Below are 14,278 nucleotides of genomic sequence, written 5' to 3'. Positions count from 1 at the left end.
CAAAGTTTTATTCCGTCGGAGTGGAACACATCAGATCAGACAGCGAGGTATCGTCACGAGGTGCTCTAACTGCATCTCTGAGGCCTGGCCTCTTATACACAGGTTTATGACTTTATTGCAGGTTTATCATACATGGCACATTCTTGAGATTGTTTTGATACATGAAAGAACATCCTCGGAATCCCCACTTCGAGCTCGTTCCCACACATATCTACAGTGGAAGTCCCCACCCCACCCGCAGTAGGAGATGGCTATCACACAGCTGGACATTCCGCCAATTCCCGGGGGTGTGTGTGACCGGTCGGGTCTCAGGGGGTGGGGGGCCTTAATCTACTGTAATCCCTTTGATGTGGGGTGTTTCCCTTACAGTAGGGGCAATAAACTGTATCCGCAGGGCCAGGTGATGGCCTGGGATCGGTTCGGACAATGGGGCGCAGAGGAAGGGGGTTATCAAAGAGATGCATGACCATGTATGGGATGTCGGTCAGGCGTGGGATGTGGTTCCATGGCAGGGTCGCGCGGAAGGAGAGGGTTTATGGCCCGTGTATGAGAGAGCGGGGGTGGCCGGCGCGCGGGGGAATGCTTGCAGCGCCAGGGGGACGCGCTGGCGATCGGCAATGAGCAGGGAGAGACCAGGGTGCCTAATAATGGTTGCTGTGCGCTTTCCTGTGTGTCGCGCTGGGGAGAGGCAAGATGGCGCAGATAATGTTCAGTTCGCAAGCTAAATTTCCACAGTCCTCCCTTTTAACATATCTCGCCAGCTTGTTTAGTTCGGGTCTATCCCCATAATACTACGAACTTCCACCTCATACAAAGCTTTCATTCGCTCCGCTTCAAAGTTCAAAGTCTTAGGGCAGATGCAGTTCATAAAAAGCGAACATAAAGGTGGCAGACACTGAATCCCCAAGCAACATCCACATAGTATCACAATTGGTATTAGGATAAATGAAAACAGCCTCCATCCCCAACTTCTAATAGTGTCCCAAAACCAACTTCCCAGTGACCATTCTTCTTGCTCCTGATGAACCTCTGCGGGAAGTCTGTGGAGGTGTTCAATTGCTTTGTAGACTGAGGGTGAGTTATCCGGTACGTAGGTACAACAGCTGGACCCAATGATGCGGCATGCTCCTCCACGATCAGCCAGAACCACATCTAGAACGAGGCGGTTCTGAAGAGCCACCAGGCGGACGGCCTGAAGCTCGGCGGTGTTGTTGGCGAGGATGCCAGCCGTAATGTTCATCGCCGTTTCGACTGCCTGGGTTAAGTGGCGGATGGCACGGCTGTTTGCCATTGGACCCCAGAGTGGAACAAGACCTTTTACTGCGTCCATGAACTGTGCTCCGGTGGAGTCGGCTTGCGCAATGTCTTTGGCACGTTTCTGTCGGTGATGGTTTGCTGGAGCCACATATGTCGGAGGAAGGACAAAGGCGATGTAGCAGGTGCCTCCCCAACCTTTCGGAAGCCAGGTGTAGGCCTTAGTACCACAGACGAAGTACATATTCGGGGAGGCAACAAAGGAGGGTGGATCAACTGAGTCCAATGTTCGGGTGATGAGGCAGGAACTGTGGCCCACCAGCTGCGCCCCCAGGCCTTCGAGGCACACAAATCCAGTGATGTTAATGACGGATAGGGCCACTGTTAGGGTGGCGGCCGTTCGTTTCCGGAGGTAAGAGAAGGTGGGTCTGGCTGGGTTGTTGAACACCTGCATCTCAACTCGTTCTTTGGCAGGGATGTCCATGTGAAAGGAAGTGTTTGATCTCAGAGGACAGAAGGGGGCAGAAGTTCTTCCAGTTTTGTTCAGCCAGAACCCATGGTAGAAGTGTGACATAGTTCTGCCGGAAGTGGCATTGTCCTTGTAGCTTTCTTGCAGGAGGATTAGCCAGGCGAGGCAGGAACCATGGACAGAAAAAGGTGAAGGGATGAAAGGGATAGAGTGTCCAGTGGCATGTGGTAGCAATCCACAGATCCAGCAATTAGTGGCATTGGCGGCAAGATTGTGTTGGTGGAGCAACTGCACAAAAGAGTTATTCCAGAACTCCTTACGCCTTTCTCGGAGTTGGGGTGAAAGTGAGATCAGATGGTGTTCTTTCATGGTGATAGGTTGAACGGTGGTCAGCAATGTCTTATGAGCGGGTGCGCTCTCCTCCATGATCCAGAAGGTGACCATGAGGAGAAGGCAAAAGAGAAGGGTAATGAAAAGTGCAATAGTCTTTGAGCTGTGCATTCTGTCAGTCTTTGGGTTTTTGTAGTAGATCTTCGGACGTCCGGTTGCTTCCATCATCTTCATGTCGGATGCTTCCATCACCTTCAAGGGACTCGGTAGCGGGCAGAACCACAGACTTTGTTTAGTTTCTCTCCTGGTGGCCTTTGAGGTGGCTAGGCAACCGCTCTTGAGATTTCAACTTAGTTTGTGGTCTGCTTAGCCGAAGTTCCCTCCTTTCGTCGTAGGTTATACCCTTCTTTGGATGGGACAGTAGGATCGGGATATTTCGTTAATTCAAGGGTCTCTGTATCCGGGCAGTGGCTCAGGGATGGTCGGTCTTTGTCCGGTAGTTCCTCTTGGGCGGTGATGTTGTCCGTGGTCGTCAGGGTCGATGATACCTTCTTGCAGTGGTGTGCATGCAGCCAATTGCGCTTCCCCTCCACTCGAAGAGCTGTTCGGGTGGTGATCAGGACTTGCAGAGGGCCCGTCCAGCGGGGCTCCAGACTCTTGGTGCGCTGGAAGTTACGCACTAAGACAAAGTCACCCGGTTGGATGTCGTGCCCGGGGCCTCTGGAAACGTGGGGAATGGCTTGCAGCACCTGCTGATGGATAACAAACAACGTTTTAGTTAGGTTGTACAAATAGTCAGACATGAGGACGTCCGGGACGTCGTGGATGGATGTTGGTTTCGGTGCAGTCCAAAGGTTCATGGGCCGCCCGAAGACGACCTCGTAGGGGGTTAAGTGGTGTTTGGTGGGGGTGGAACGCATTGATAGCAATGCTAGCGGGAGAGCGTCTGGCCATTTCAGTCCTGTGGTGGCAACTATTTTTGCTATCTTAAGCTTCAATGTGGCATTATGTCGCTCAACCAAGCCTGCAGATTGGGGATGGAAGACCGCATGGAACTTCTGTTTTACACCCAGCCCCTTTAAGATGAGTTGGATAACCTCGGCTACAAAGTGGGGGCCGTTGTCGCTCCACAAAATTCGACAAAGGCCGTATCGGGGGAAGAATTCTTTCAGTAGTACTTTTGCGGTAGTCATAGCGGTGTTGTCGCGGGTTGGGTAGGCTTCCACCCACTTGCTGAAGGCACACACAACGACAAGTACGTACTTCAAACCTTGGCACCTTTCTAACTGTACGTAGTCCATTTGTAGGACTTCAAAGGGGTGATTGAGAACCCCAAACCCTCCCCGGGGTACAGCAGTTCCTTTCCCAGGGTTGTGTTGGAGGCAGACCAGGCATTGTTGGACCAGACGTTTGGCTGAGTCTGAGATTTTGTCGTTGTGCCAGACTTTGGAGATGAGTTCGATCATGGGAGCAGACCCTATGTGTGCGGGGGAGTGTGCCATGGTCAGCATGGGGATCAAGTATGAGTCAGGTAGCAACCATTTGTTCGAGTCTTTAGTTCGCCAGCAACCGTCATCGTCCTTCAATCCCACCCGGGCCCATTCAGTTAATTCGTGTGGTGAGCTGGCTAATTGGATGTCCCTAATCGTTTCCCTAGCATCCTTCCATTTCTCAGTTTGTGACCTGGTTACGTACATACGGGTCGTGGACCTATTCTCGGCTGTGGTTCGGGCAGTAATGTCGGCTAGTGCATTTCCCTGTCCTATAATGTCTGTCACTTTCTTGTGTGCCTGGCATTTGATCACAGCCAGCCGTGTGGGGAGGAGGACTGCTTCGGTCAGGGCAGAGACTAGATCTCCATGCAGGATGGGTGTGCCATGGGAAGTCAGGAATCCCCTCTCCTTCCAAAGGAGCCCAAAGTGGTGAACTACCTCGAAGGCGTATTGGCTGTCTGTGTAAATGTTTGCGGTTGTCCCTGCTGCCAGGATGCATGCTCGTGTGAGAGCAATCAGTTCAGCCGCCTGTGCGGATCGCTGTGTGATGCGGGCTGTCTCAACAACTGTTCGGGCTGTGGTGACTGCATAGGCAGCGGAAGTGGTGCCATCGGGGAGCTTGATGCATGAGCCATCCACCCATAGTTCTCCGTCAGGGTCCGGGAAGGCAGTATCTCGAAGGTCAACCCTACTCTTGGTCTGTTCGTCGGTGAGAGTCACGCAGTCATGTATGGGGGGCGCATTGGGGTCAGGGAGAGGTAGTAGAGTGGCTGGATTCAGAGTGGTGCATCGTTTCAATGTGATGTGGGGTGCAAGCAGAGTCAGTTCATAGCCAGTCAGTCGTGCGCTAGTCAGGTGTTGAGTCTTGGTCTGGTTCAGGGGGGTGTCAACCGCATGGGGTACCAATACAGTGAGGGGGTTCGAGAGCACGATCCCCTCACTTAGCCGGATAGAGACAGCAGCGGCGGCTACTGCTCGAAGGCAGGCGGGCAGTGCTCTGGCTACAGGGTCAAGAGTGGCAGAGAAGTAGGCACAAGGGCATTGTTTAGGGCCTATGGACTGGGTTAGGACAGACAACGCACATCCCTCCCTTTCGTGGATGTAGAGGGAGAAAGGTTTAGTGTAGTCTGGGGTTCCTAGGACTGGGGCCGAGCAGAGGGCATCTCGTAATTCTTTGAAGGAGGATTGGCATTCGGGTGTCCAGGGGAGGGGGAAGGGGACATCTTTAGCCAACAGGGAAAGCAGGGGTTTTACAATAAGACTGAAGTTTGGCAACCATTGTCGACAAAAGGAGGTGAGGCCTACTAGAGACCGCACTTGCTTCTGAGCTTTGGGAACAGGGGTTTCTAGGATGGTCTGAATTCGGTCAGGGGTAAGTTTCCTCCCATCCTTGGATAGGAGGTGGCCTAGGTATGTCACTTGGGGTTGGCAGAACTGTAACTTCTTCCTGGAGACCTTGTGACCGTTCTCCGCGAGGAAATGGAGGAGGTGAAGGGTGGCCGTGACAGCAAGTGGGGTGGTGTCGGCCGCCAAAAGGATGTCATCGACGTACTGTATTAACACCACTCCATCGGGTAATTGGACTGCATCTAGTTGTCTCTTGAGGGCTTGGCTATAAATGCTGGGACTCTCAGTGTAGCCTTGGGGTGCCCTACAGAATCTGTACGACCGGGCTTTCAAAGTGAAGCCGAACAGGTAGCGGCTGTCTGGGTGGATGGGGATGGAGAAGAATGCGTTCTTGAGATCAATAACAGTAAAGGTGGTGGCAGTGGACGGAATTAGGGTGAGGATGGTGGTGATGTCTGAGACCACGGGGTACTGAGGTATGACTACTTTGTTAACTTCTCGTAAGTCAACAATGAAGCGGTATGCTTTCTCATCTCCCTCGCCTTGCTTCTTTACAATGGGTAGGTTAGGGCTGTTGCAAACATTACTGACTACTTCTTCTACTACTCCTGCATTGACTAGGGACTGGATGATTTCCACCAATGCCTTCTCACCTTCGGGCGATATTCGATACTGTGGAAGCTTTGGTAGCACTGCGTCCGGTCGGACGGTTATGTGTACTGGGTCGATCACCATGCGCCCTACATCTGAGTCGGTTTTAGCCCATAGATGTGAGGGTAACGTGTCGAGTAGGGACAGGTCAGCATCAGTTATAGAGAGCATACGTCGTGTGTGACAAGGTCTGAACAGATCTGGGTTATCGTGCAGGATGACTCGAACTCCGTCTGGGGAACATCTGATGGTAGCTCGGAAATGTTTTAGCAAATCGAGTCCCATAATAGCATCGGGGGTGTTGGAGGAGAGCAGAAAGGTCGTGTCAGTGGCGTTATCTTCTAAGTCAAAGGAGATTGGTGCTGATAAGGGGTTAGTGGAGGGCGTTCCATCGAAGCCTATTGAGGTTACGTGTGAGCCAGACAAGGGTGCCCTAGGAATCAGTCGTTTAGATAACGCACTACGTGTCGCCCCAGTATCTACCAGGAATGGAGACTTTGTGCCCAAGACCTTAGCAGTGACGTAAGGACCTTGCTGGTCAACACGGAGTTCGACTGGATCCCTCCCTTGCCCCTGGCGGTCCTATGCGAAGTCATGGGTGCTTTCGTAGTCGGACTGCTGACACTGGTTTTGTCGGGGGCGATCAAAGGTGTTTGGTCTGCCTGGCCTGTCGTTGATGGCGTCGTTCGTGTACCCTCGTCCCTGTCCTCTATTTCTGGGGTCATATGCTGTGTCTCTGGGGTCCCTATTTTTGTTCAATTCCAGAAGGACCGGGCACTGGGATTTCCAGTGTCCGAACCCTCTACAGAACGCACATTGGTTCCCATCTAAGTCTCTCCGTCCGTTGTAGGGTGCAGGTGTATGGTCTCTAGGGGGTAGCTTTCTAGGGGCGGTTGGTTGGTAATTCCCTTTTGGGGGTTCCCTTCCTATGGTCACCCCTTGCAACTGTGCTATCATTACCCTCTCCTTCAGTTCCTTTTTCTTCCTCTCTGACGCCCTATCGTTCTCATTCTTTTGGTTTTCGTAGTATTGGGCCATCTGGAGGATTGCTGCGGGTTTGGAGGCTGCCCAACTACTCTTGCTGGTCTGTAGCTTCTGGGAGACTTCTTGTGACAGGCCATCCACATAATTATGGACAAAGAGGTGATGTCCGGTTGCGGTGGTCATGTCCTGGCCACTATAATCGGAAAACACAGTCTCGAATCGAGAGAAGTATTCAGACACATCCTCCTGGGGTTTCTGGCGACAAGCCATCACTATCGACCAGTCTACCTTTCTTTCTGGGATTAGAGTCTTCAACTTCTGTACAATCTTGTCTGGGAGCTCCAATATGGCTTTCGGGGGTTTCTGTCCCGGTTCTCGCTGTTTATCTATGGTATCGAGTTGTACCCAGGTATATCCGAACGGCTCAGCGTGGTCAACTTTCCGGATTTGCTTCCACACATCAGCCGGCAGACATAACCCGAAAAACAAGTCGATATCTGCTAAAGTCATTATTGTTGAACCTAAGGCTGTACCTAGTTCGGTGTAGAAGGCAGTCGGGTTCTTTCTTAAGTCGGGTAGGGTTTTTCTAAAGGTCAAAATGTCTTGTCGGTCCCATGGCTGGTAGACCCAATTATATACAACCCTTCCCTTCGCATCTTGGTGGTTGATGTCGTCATGTGTTCCCTGACCTCGTGGGGGGACCCAGTAGGGGGCGGCCTCTTTGATGGGCATCATGGTATCAGCCCTTCCTGCCTGGGGCTTAGTCGCTATGGGGGTTTCTGCTTTGGTTGTCTGTCTGTGCTCTTTAAGGTGCCGATAGACCTCGAGTGTACGAGTGAAGAGGTTCGTCACATCGCCCTCTCCTTCTTCCCCAATGTCTACCTTCCTATATAGGGCCGCTAAGCCTTCGGGACCTTTATCGTGGTACCTATCCTCATATGTATTCAGGGCATGATAACAAAGTCGTACGACAAAGTGTCGTCTGCGGTTGTCGGCATACGAGTTATACACGTCTGTTATATACTCCTCACTTTCCTTTCGCTCCACCAGTGTCCCTACTATCTTGTCGATTCCTGCTCGTTCATCCTTTGTTAGTCGATTCATTCTGGTGGAATCTTTCTTTCTCATCTCAGGGTCATCCAACGTTATTGCCAACGTTGTGTTCAGTACAAGAGGCTCGGCCGGCGCGGAGGCCGTGAGGACCGAGGACCCTGTACTGCTTTCGCTTGTGTTTGGGGGTTGTGGGTGTTGCACTACCGATTGGGAGGGTGCGTATGGAGGGGGCATGTAAATGATCGGGGGACCTAATAGTAATTCGTCATTCGTTCGTTGCTTAGAAGACAACTCAGGGTAGAGCATAGAGGGGGTCCTAACAGGGTACTGGCCTGATGTTTCGGGCTTCTGTCTTAGTTTAGTTTCCCTTCTCTCCTTTATTTCTTCTTCTAACTTTCTAGCGGCAAGGTGAGCTGCCTTTCGTAATTCCTTTTCTGCTTTTACTTCTTCCCTCTTTTTCCATTGTGTTGCTTCTTTGCGCCACATGCCGATACTGTCAAGCATAGTAGGCGTCGTTTTATTACTACGCAGAGCTATTTCTAGCATTTCTATTTTATGGTCGTCGAAGGATCCCATCAGTGGCCACTGACTCTCGGGGTCCTTCCTTGTATATTTATGCCATAGCTTGCTATAAGCTCCGGCGACTAGTCCATATTTAGTGAACATGTCCTTATTAGGGGTGCCTTCCAGTGGAGCCGGATGGTCCACCTCTAATAAGCGGTCCGGGCAGAACCAACTACCAATCAGTGAGGAGAAGATAGGCATGACGGGTTACAACGGGGACAAAAGTCAGCACTACCTATCTTTTCACTGCTTGCAAAGACTAGACAGAATATCTCTATTCCTCGTTATTTGTAAGCAGAGAATACCTCCAAAGAACCAATATCGAACAACTAGTGTTCGGACAATCAATCAATCAATGGGGAGATAAAGATAGGCACGACGGGTTACAATGGGGACAAAAGTCTGCGTTACCTACCCTTCACTATTTGCAAAGACTAGACAGAATATTTCTATTCTACGTTATTTGCAAACAGAGAATATCTCAAAGAGCACTATCCCTCAAAACAATCAATGTTCGGACAATCAATCAGTGGGGAGATAAAGATAGGCACGACGGGTTACAACGGGGACAAAAGTCTGCGTTACCTACCCTTCACTATCTGCAAAGGGAGAGAGAGAGAGTATTTCCACTCCTCCCCGTTTGTAGACAGCGAATATCTCAAAGAGAACAATCAATAAGCAATACTAGTATTTTTCAATCAATCAATCAATCTTTTCGCAATTTGTCGTGTTTCACGACCTTACCCGGACCGCGTGGACAGTTTCTCGTCTTCCGCCTCCAGCGCCCCATCGTCCTCTACTCTCCGTATTTGCCGCGGCACTCCTGATGGTTCCCAGTCAGGACCGTAGATCACTCGAGAGAGGTCTGCTCGGAACCAGTGAAGTTCGGATGATCGGCTGCCAGACGAGGGTCTATCGGGCAGGAGCTCTCCCGATCGTTGCAGTCGTTCACTCTGTCGTCGGGACCTCTCCCACTGGATCCACGTGTCGCTGATGGGCCCCACGCTTGGGACGCCAATTGTTAAATGGTAGCGGCAGTCGTAGTCGATAACCTTTCAAGTATTGCCCGGCGGTAATCGCCTCTTATACCATTCGATGCTAAACCAATAAAGAGGCAGGCGCCGGAGACTGGAAGGCAGGAAACAAAGTTTTATTCCGTCGGAGTGGAACACATCAGATCAGACAGCGAGGTATCGTCACGAGGTGCTCTAACTGCATCTCTGAGGCCTGGCCTCTTATACACAGGTTTATGACTTTATTGCAGGTTTATCATACATGGCACATTCTTGAGATTGTTTTGATACATGAAAGAACATCCTCGGAATCCCCACTTCGAGCTCGTTCCCACACATATCTACAGTGGAAGTCCCCACCCCACCCGCAGTAGGAGATGGCTATCACACAGCTGGACATTCCGCCAATTCCCGGGGGTGTGTGCGACCGGTCGGGTCTCAGGGGGTGGGGGGCCTTGATCTACTGTAATCCCTTTGATGTGGGGTGTTTCCCTTACAGTAGGGGCAATAAACTGTATCCGCAGGGCCAGGTGATGGCCTGGGATCGGTTCGGACAATGGGGCGCAGAGGAAGGGGGTTATCAAAGAGATGCATGACCATGTATGGGATGTCGGTCAGGCGTGGGATGTGGTTCCATGGCAGGGTCGCGCGGAAGGAGAGGGTTTATGGCCCGTGTATGAGAGAGCGGGGGTGGCCGGCGCGCGGGGGAATGCTTGCAGCGCCAGGGGGACGCGCTGGCGATCGGCAATGAGCAGGGAGAGACCAGGGTGCCTAAAAATGGTTGCCGTGCGCTTTCCTGTGTGTCGCGCTGGGGAGAGGCAAGATGGCGCAGATAATGTTCAGTTCGCAAGCTAAATTTCCACAACAATAGGGAGTGGATGAGGGAAGAAAAAGAAAATAAAAAGAGGGGGAAAAAAAGAAGGGAATGGAAAAGGAATGTATGTTTTGCTGGATATAAAAGGGCATAAAAAGAGTTGGGTGTAGGGGGTAAGGAGGGGGCAGGTGAACTGCTATATGGGAATCTAGGGTACGGCATAATAAGCTGTTCTGGTTCTGGTTCCGTGATATATGTTGATATATGTAAGGGTTTAATGTAATTTTTCAATGCTGGATTTTTAGGGCCCTGGCCTCTAGCATCGCATACATCACATGCACAGACTAAGGTCTGAGCGCCTCATTCGGGTGGTGGGACAATATGAGGGTAAGGTGGGAGGGGGGAGGGGTTCACGGGGGGTGCTTGGTGGGGGGGTGAGGGTGGCTGCATGTCGCAGTGAAGGGAGAAAAGGGGGGGAACTATAAAGAAAAATACCTGGTGTCATCTCTTTGTATGGTTTATTGATTGTACCAGGTATTTTTTCAATAAACAAAAAAAAAAACTCTACCAAACAGCGTTCTTAGCTAAACAGGGCACGTACTGGTTCGCTCCTCCGGTGGGTTATTCTCCAGTTTGGCTAGAAATTGTGAGGGCGATGCTCAGCAACCTGGCCCCAGCAACCATACTCACCTCCAAGCTCACAAACGTTCGCTGCTCAAAATCTATATTCAAAAACACGAAACAAGCTCTACTGACACTAGATGAAAAACTAGAAGTCAGCATAAATCATTCAAACATGGAGTCACTGTGGGACAACAATAGGATCCGATACAGGGGGAACTCTATTCACTACAGTACATGAATTGACAAAGGTATCTTCTTTCCTTGCCAATTAGTAGACAAGTCATCCCCCCTAACCTTCAACGACCTACAGTCTAAATTCAACCTAGATCCTCTGGAGTTGTATAACTTCTTAAAAATAAAGGCGGCAATCACAAAAGCAAACCTACACCCCTCTTCCCCATCTCTCCCACAATACATTAAGAAAATTAATAAACTGGGTCACCAGGTCTCCTGGATATACAAAGCTCTTCGCCCTCAACACTCTAACCTCAACAAAAAGCTCACTGATTACTGGGAATCGCTCTCCTCATCTCCGATCTCCAAAGACCTTTGGTCTAAAACGTGGAACTCAGTTCTAGGAACAAAATTTCACCAGCCCTATCGCAGACAAAATTCTGGCTCCTACACAAGGCATGCTGGACACCAGCTCGACTACACCTACAGAAGATTAGGGAGGATTCCAGTTGTTGGAATTGTAGAGAGGAAACAGGGGACCTCGCACATCTGTTGTTTTACTGGAAGTGCGTAACACCATTCTGGGACAGAATCTTTGATTTTACCTCTAAACTATTTTCTTGCTCCCTTAAAAAAAAAGTCTCTACGCTGGTTTTTGGCTTCGTCAGAGTCCAATCCATGAACAATAATGATAGGGCCCTTCTGGATCTTCTTTTGATGGCAGCAGTCAAAGTCATCTTAAATAACTGGAAAGACACAAAGAAAGCGACTTTTACATGCTGGTTAAATTGGGTCTCCCACCTTAGGGGCACTGATACAATTGCCCTCCAAAATTAACCATGGAAACCCCCCCTCAGACACATGTGGGACCGCCTGGATACATACTTTGAGTCGCACAAACCGCCGTGAGCTGAAGTCCTTAGTGATAGGGAGACTTAGGGGCGATCCATAACCGAGCCTATGTACAATTATTAACTATTTCCTTCCACAGGGAACCAGACGTACTATGTCATTGCAATAATTAAGTATGCTATATGTAGAAATTTACTTTGCTTTTTAGGTTGGATTATTGTTTCTAACTTTCTCTTTGTTATAGTTTATTCCGTAGTATTGTGCTTATATTACTTTATGTATGTTCTGTGTACTCATTGCTTGGAAAACAACCAATAAAAACTGTTGAACACAAAAATAAAAAAGAAATGTGTAGGTTGACTGTCAGACTGCTCTTCATGACTCCGCCCTCATGAGTCCACCCCCTCATTCGTTGCCATATACTGACCCCCAATGTACGGATTCCAGGAGTCTTTTTTTCCCAATGCCAGCACCACACGGCTGAGGTTGTGCCCTAGGGTAGAAGAGTAGGGAAGTGTGGCCCTGGGGCGTGAGTATAGAAAGAGCCATGTTCGAAGGAAGCAGTGCAAGCAGGGCCAGACCAGGTGACAGGGGTACAGATGAGGCCTTCTTGAAGGGAGTAATTTGTAAACAAATAAGCGCTGGGGCTCACGTCAGAAGGCAGCTTGCACCAGCCTATTTCTCCAGTTAGCAACGACTAAAACAGAAACAACTACTAACCACCGAAGTGGGGGGAGGATGTGGCGTAAAAGCCAGAGCGGGCGACTTCAGAGCTGGGGAATCAGGTTCGGGTCTGAGGGTCTGCTCAACACCCTGTGATTCTGGCCAAATCACTTAATCTCCCAGTAAATAAATGTGTTCTTATCTGGTGCTCATGAAAATCACATGTGTTGATGATCTAAGTGCCGGTGCTGAGCACCGGAACCAACCTGCTCAAATTAAGCACTGCCTTGTTGTCCCGAGCGCATTCACGTGAATCCGTGGCGTGGGTCAGAGTGCCAGTAAAGTGAGTAACCACGCCTGGGGTAGGAATATTGTACAACTGGAGCCACATCCGAGGGCAGGCGAAGGAGTGAAACCATTCTTATTGAGATGAGAGAGACAGTCTCTAAACACGCTAGCATCCCGCGCCTCCTCCAAGCCTCGCCTGCCTCTCGTGATGTCACCTGCACAGACTTTGACCCTCCCCGTCGGAGGAGGGCGTAGAACCAGGTGTGAGTGAGGGCAGAGAGCAACTGCTGTTGACGCCGACGTACGGTCTGTCCTTCGGCAAGTTTGCCCCTCCTCGCCTGAGTCCCTAATAGTGTTCTCTGTCCTCTGCTTCCTCGGTAGGTCCATCCCGCCCTCCGTATATGTACGCCGTGGCCTCCGTTCTTTCTAGCCTTTTATACGCCTGTCCCTCTCGGTCTGTCTCTCCTCTAGTCTCCTCTATTCTCCTCTTTGTGTAAGTGGGTTCCTTATTGCCTGGCGTGTTTTTTCCATTCCTCCCTCTCTTGCCAGTCTGCATATTCTTTTTTGGCTTTCTCTTTTCTCTTTATATTCTCTTCAGCTGTAACTTTGCCCCTTCCTGATTGGCTCGGTCTTGTATGCATGTAGAGTCATTGTGGAATGCGATCCGTGAGGCAGTAAAACGTGTTTTTACCATGTCAATGGTGCAGGATTGTAGTCAGACCTTGGCATTGGGTCACATTTATTCTTCTGCCACGGCAGAGATATACATGTATTATGCGGTGGGGAATCTGCTGTATTTGTCGGTGAATCTGCATTCGGAGACCAGGTAGCAATAGCTATTACATTGAGCCCTGCTGGTTGGATATCTAGGAGGAGGAGCAATAGGGCACAGCTGTGTCCTCACCCCCCTACTTCTTAATTTCAAGCTGCCCATCTTCTCTTGTTTCTGAAGTTCACCAGTTCACTGCAAAGACTTGGGTTAGGGCTGTTCCTAGTGTTGTCACATGCGAATCATTCCCTTATCCAACTTGTTCACATGCGGGGAACTCAAAGGATGCACCACTGGTGTTTGTATGCGTCTAGCGAGAAGAAGGAGGCTTGTCTTCGCCCTCCTCATATTGTACCTCATACTCAGCGGAGGAGGAGTCGCCTTCAGACTGTTTGTCGCATTTGCTGTGTTCATTTTTTGGGGAAGGGTAACTTGCTCCCCTTGGACAGCTTTGCTCAAGGAAGGATGCCCCAACCTTGAACCCTGCGTTGTTCAGCTGCTGTTTTTTCTCTGTAGCTTGTGTTGTTCTGTGAGGTCTAGAAGGTTTTGAAGAAAATCAGCCTTCTATCTTAGGGCCCGATAACAACTTTTGGCGGTGCAGAGGCGAGCGCCATACCACCGCCCCACCCCTCTCCTCCAAGAGTCTCCACTGCCCGTCCAACATTTGGCCAGGTTGCAACTCAAAAGTGGTCTGGCGGGCAGGTGGCGTGGCTGGACCACAGCAGCCCCGCCAAGCTTATTGCGGCCTCTTGACTGCCGCGCCATCGGTGATCCCATGGTGGTCCAACCGCCCAAGTCATAATGGGCAGTCAGACCACCGGTGCAGCAGCAGATGGACCACTAGCCACCACCAGTCTGGCGGTCCAACTCGTATTTGGGCCCTTAGTGTTTACTGATGTTCAAAAACAGAACACTAACTTTCTTTTCTTAATGTAA

General features: G+C 50.3%; 1 protein-coding gene across 1 annotated transcript in view; it reads left to right on the top strand.

Annotated features, from left to right (window-relative positions):
* Window positions 1-12,843: 12,843 nt before the first annotated feature.
* The window catches only part of TMEM253 (transmembrane protein 253), a 99,321-nt gene continuing 97,886 nt past the window's right edge, over window positions 12,844-14,278 (top strand). Inside the window, exon 1 of the mRNA XM_085600739.1 lies at window positions 12,844-12,950. The gene's annotated coding sequence lies outside the window, so the exon portion shown is untranslated. The remainder of the gene's footprint in view (window positions 12,951-14,278) is intronic.

This window comes from Triturus cristatus, chromosome 1_2, assembly GCF_964204655.1.
Source record: "Triturus cristatus chromosome 1_2, aTriCri1.1, whole genome shotgun sequence".
In the NCBI taxonomy this organism is placed as follows: domain Eukaryota; kingdom Metazoa; phylum Chordata; class Amphibia; order Caudata; family Salamandridae; genus Triturus; species Triturus cristatus.
Note: the sequence above shows the minus strand (reverse complement) of the source record. Positions and strands in the feature narration are given on the sequence as shown.